The sequence below is a fragment of the Triturus cristatus genome, chromosome 12, assembly GCF_964204655.1.
Source record: "Triturus cristatus chromosome 12, aTriCri1.1, whole genome shotgun sequence".
Lineage (NCBI taxonomy): Eukaryota > Metazoa > Chordata > Amphibia > Caudata > Salamandridae > Triturus > Triturus cristatus.
Window position 1 is genome coordinate 682,239,873 of NC_140595.1, and position 6,000 is coordinate 682,245,872.

Genomic DNA, 6,000 nt, shown 5'->3' on the forward strand with positions numbered 1-6,000 from the left:
TCCTGACCATGTCGCCAACATTAACCTTAGTAGATTTAACGGCATGTCTCAGGTCATAGTTTTCTTTACTTTTCTGACAAATATGATCTTCCTTGCTCTTCCAAGAACGTAAGTCAAGAGTCACACCTTTGTCAGAAAGAAACTTGTTGACCCATGGTGGTTCAAGGAAAATATCAGGTTGTCTGCCACTGAACAAAATGAAAGGAGATTTGCCAGTAGCAGAATGAGGTGGAAAACGATGTACGCTAACCCTCTTGGAAACCTCCTCCTTCCAATTAAGATTATTCTGTTTTGCTAATGAGATAGTTTCTTTTATCACCCTATTGAACCTCTCAACAGTTCCATTAGACTCAGGGTGATAAAGAGCACACTTCTTGTGAAGAATGCTACAATTGTTAAGAACATTTTCCATTTCCTTAGAAACAAGTTGTACACCGTTATCGGTCAATAAAGACTCAGGTATACCTTCTCTAGAGATTATTTCTTTTGGAAAATCTACAACAGTCCTAGTGTTTATATTTTTTACAAAAGACATTTCTGGCCACCTAGAGTATAGATCCATCACCACAAAAGTATCAGACCCATCTCCATGCACAGGACCCAATATGTCTAGAGCGATGTCCTTCCACGGACCACCAGGACGTGACCTCTTTTCCATCGGTTGTGTCCTGATCCTTAAAGATTTTACACTGAGAGAACACTGTACACATTCCCTAACTAAGCGTTCAATTTGGATATCCATCCCAGGCCACCAGTAAGAAGACCGTAATCTCTCTTTAGTTTTTGAGATACCTAAATGTGCTTCATGAACTAAAGCTAGCAGTTCTTTTCTTAGAGACACAGGAGGAACAAGTCTGTGACCTCTCCACAACATCCCTTCACCATTAGATAGCTGGTCTTTTACGGACCAAAAATCCTTTACCGATAGTCCTCCTTGTTCCTTCCGATGCCACCCATCATGAATTAAATTTAACACTTCTTGAATACACAGATCTTCTAGACAGGCAGCAGACCAGCGATCTTGGGAAATTATTTTATAATCAATCCCAAAAACAAAATCATGAGGTAGACTAAAACTAGGATCATCTTGAGAGTCAGTGTGATTAAGGGGAACCAGTCTCGAGAGCGTATCTGCAACAAGGTTTTCTGGGCCAGGAACATGTTTGACAGAGAAATCGAAACCTTGTAAACCAACAATCCATTTGGAGATTCTCGGTGAAATCGAATCAATACCCTTGTTGGTCAAAACTTCACGTAATGGTTTGTGGTCAGTCCTTACGATAAACGAATACCCCAAATAAATTTTTTGAATTTCTTAATGGCCCAATAGACTGCTAGGGCCTCCCTCTCAATTACAGAATATCTGGATTCTGCACCCTTCAAACTCCTAGAAATTAACATAATGGTATTCTCAGGGTTAGTCCCCCCTTGATACAAAACAGCACCTAACCCCTTAAAGCTGGCGTCAGTGGAAATGACAGAACATTTAGCGGGATCAAAATTACGAAGTTTGGGAGCAGCTTGTAATTTGCATTTTAATTCAACAAATTCTCTATCACACGACTGATCCCAAATAAATTTGACCGCTTTTTAAGCAAATTTCTCATATTATAAGTAGTTTCAGCAAAATTCTTAATAAACTTAATAAACTTATTATAATATTCTGCCATTCCCAGGCAACGCATGAGTTCTTCCTTTGATGAAGGAGGAGTTAAATCCCTGATAGTATTCACCAATTCAGCTTTGGGAACGACACCATCCGCAGTAATAGAATGACCTAAATAGTCAATTCTATCAAGACCAAATTTACACTTTTCACGATTGATTGTGAGATTGTGAGTAGAGAGGCTATCCAAAACTAATCGAACTCTCTTCCCATGTTCTAATTCATCAGGGCCATAGACCAAAATATCATCCTGATAAACGCAGACCCCGGGTATGTTGACTAATACCTTCTCCATAACCCTCTGAAAAACAGACGCAGCAGAGACAAGTCCAAAGGGAAGTCTTACAAATCTAAACGTTCCAAAGGGTGTCACGAAGAAGTTAGATCTCTAGAAGATTGGTCAAGCATAATCTGATGGTACGCGGATGTCAAATCAATGGTGCTGAACACCTTGGCATCACGCACCATGCTCAACAGTTCTCAGATATTAGGCAAAGGATATTTATCTACCAGAACACACTTGTTTAGTTGTCTGAGGTCCACACATAGTCTCAAAGACCCATCCAACTTCCTTGCGGCCACTACCGGAGCCAACCAGGAAGTGCCCTCCACTTCTTCAATAATCCCCTGTGATTTGAGTTTTTCTAATTCTCACAACATCTCGTCCCTGACACTAAAAGGAACATTACGTACTTTGCTAGAGACAGGAATGGAGCCTGGGGCTGATTTTATCTTGTGACAATACCCTTGTAAACACCCAAGACGGTCACCAAAAACAAGGGATTATTCTTCCGTTAGTTGAGTTTGTAAAGAAGAGTGAAGACTTATGGTTTCTACGACCTTCTTCTCTTTGAGTATTATTGGGGGGTTGTTATTAGGATCTAACATGACCCCTAGATCTTTCTGATGCCACCAACTGATGATGCTGTCCCCTTTTTTTGAGACATAAATTTTCCCAGACGTATGACGGCCCTCATACTCAATCAAACCAATGAAATATCCTCTTAGTTCAATAGGGTCTCCCCCATAAGCAGTGGGGTAAATATCAGCTTTAAGTAGGTTAAATTCATAACTCAGACTTTCATTAAAGAACCTACTAGAAACAATAGTAATTTTCGCCCCTGAATCAGACAAAACCTTTGTTTTCTTGCCTTCAACAAGAATGTAATCTAAGGGTCCCTCGTTGCCTACTTGAACAACAATCTGACCACACTCAAAGTCATGTTGATCATTAGAACTTTCTTGCCCTATTTCATTAACCCTTTGTTTAGAGGATTTAATTCTGCAGGCTATCACAAAGTGCCCTCTTTTTTTACAGTAGGTACAGACAGAATTTAAAGCAGGACACTTATTGTCGTTAGCCCACTGACCAGCATTATTACATCAATAACACTTGTTATCTTTGTTAAACTGTAGGCGAGATTTCTTTAGCTGTTTTATCTTTGAATTGAGGTTTTGTTTGAAAGTCTTTCAATTTAGAATTAGCAATCGGAGTAGTGTTGGTATTGACAATTGCAACATCCTTATGGAGGTCTTTTTTGATTTCTTTAACACATTCAACAAAATGTTCGATTCTCTTTGCCACGACTAAAACTTCGTCAAGAGTAGGTTCATCCTTTAACCATAACTCATCACGCAGCTTCTCAGAGGCACAACCCAACATGAATTGGTCCCGTATCCTTTCTTCAATAAGAGTATCGAATTTGCAAGTGGAAGCTAATCTCCTTAAATCTGTAACATAGTTTTCAATGCTCTCTCCTTCTTTTTGCATTTGTTTTCCAAAATGGTAGCGTTCAAGTATAGTACTGACTTTGGGTAAGTAATGTAGATCTAACTTATAAATGCAAATTTCAAATTCATTGAGGCTTGCAGCAGTACTATCTGGAACATTAGGAAGATGGTCAAAAACATCTTGACCCTCGGACCCAAGACAGTGCATTAGTAAAGCTGTTTTCCTTTCAACGGTATACCTTCTAATCCATTGTGCTTTGCACGCGTGGGTTCGTATCCCATCCTCGTCGCCAGTGTTAAAAGGTGACTCCTCTGAATGATGACAGGAGGAGAAGCAGGATTCTTCTTGGTATTTATTTTGTAAGTAACAGGTAATACAGCTCATCCACCCAACTGCCTCAAGATCATCTCTCAAATCTCCACCAAATTCTAACAATGAGTGAGAGCAGCTGTAATATTCTAGAATACATGGATGTCATCAAAAGGCAGGATGAACAGGGAAAAACTAAAGTGCAAATAACATTACAACAAGGTGTCTGCTGGAACACTCATCAGGAAAAGGTATTGAAACCTGAAATTTTGCAAGTAAAACATACACCATACCATAAAGTAGTTTATAAATAGTCCCAGTACCACTGCAGCACCTCCACCCCTGCCCTTGCTTAATTTTACGCAATAAAACAAAGGGCACCAGCAAACCTGGAAGCACCACCATAGCCATACAGAGGCTTAATTTCAACAGATGTCTCCCGTAACGCTCATCAGCAAAACGTATTAAAACATGCAAATTTGCGGGTAAAACATATACCATGTCATAGGGTGCTTTATAAATGGTCCAGGTGGTACTGAATCATCTTTAGGAGCTAGACATCTGCACGTTACTAAAGTCTGTGTTTTAATCACCAACATACCCACCTCCCCCACCCCGCCCTTGCTTAACAGTACGAAATCAAACAGAAACCCCCACCATTCCTAGTAGCGCCACTATACCCATACCCATATGGGGTTAATTTTAACAGGTGTCTGCCAGAACGCTTATCTGCAAAAAGTATTCAAACATGCAAATTGGCGGGTAAAACATAAACCATCCCCCAGCATGGTATATAAATGGGCCCAGTGGCACTACACCACCTTTACTAGATAGACATCTGTATGTTACTAAAGTCGTTTAAACACTCTGTAGAGTGTATAGCAGAGGATGGGGAGAGTAAACAAAGTTCTAATTCCCAAAACTTTTGATATACCGTCCCTTTACTGTACGTATATTAAGGACATTAAATGGAATGAAAAAATTGACGAGTGTCTCAAATGGGATAGTGAAGCTCAGCACCGGTAAAACCCGGACCACTTAAACAGCTACGTATATTCACCACAGGGATACAGCCTGACAATTAGTATCACTTATAATCACATGTAGTTTACTAATGTCAAGAAAGTCATACAGAAAATATACCGAACATTTTCATTTCTTTTTTATCTCTCACACATTTATAAAACATCTCTTGTAAAGAAACACTCCCCAACCACTTCTATTTCATAAGAACAGACAATCATTAATACGTTTACCACCATATATTTTAGCATATCTACCTTTTTATTATTCACTAGTCAGAAACTATTAAAACTATTAACTAAACCCAAATGCAAACCAGAAACCATGTTCATATTATATCTCAACCTATGATCAAATGATTCAAACTATGCGTACATATAAAAGGAACGTATCACTTTTACTATCTCCATCTCCTCTCCATGTCATCTCCAATAACTGTAGATGGCCTCACACTACAACCTACCTCTACTTATATTCAAATCTACCTCTCAGTGTCAAAAATGAGACCACCCCTGTCCACATCACATTTCTGGGTTTGGCTTTATAGCTTTTAACTTATTAACACATACATCTCCTAAACCCCCCCCCCTTCCCCACTATTTCCACAAAAAGTATAATTTGCTAACGTGGGACATTTTGTTTATCTCGCCTGAATACATTAGTAAACCCAAATTAACGCTGTACCTCATTTTCAAAACCATACAGTCCTTTAAAGATGACAAACTACACTTCTTCTTTGTGAAAAATTCCTAAACATATATAAAGTACTTATTTAACAACAGGTCAAACTTTATGCATATTTTATAACCAATATAAAACACCACACTTTACTAACAGTATATTATTTTGAAATAAAAAATACTTTCAAACTTAAAAATATCACCTCAAATACTTAATCACTACTACAGAACACATAACACACCTTGTTCATTTCTACCTCACCTTTGTAGTTGGTATGCAGATTTCAAATGTCACACTCACATGCAATTCTTTTTTTGTCACACAGTACATGTAACGGCTATCATCAAGAACAGAACCAATAATGGCACAATTTCTCTGTCGCTCCACATATAAATATATGTAAAGAACAAATCAGAATACTTCATTCCTTCATCAACATTCCAAAACGTATCTCCATTGGTTATTTTTGAATTTTTCATATGAAAAGCTACTGAATTTTCCGCGCCGCATACAGGTCAGAAGTTCAACCTATTTTATCACCACACTTTCTGGAACATTCTGCGACACCTGCAGGTTAAAAGTTCATGAT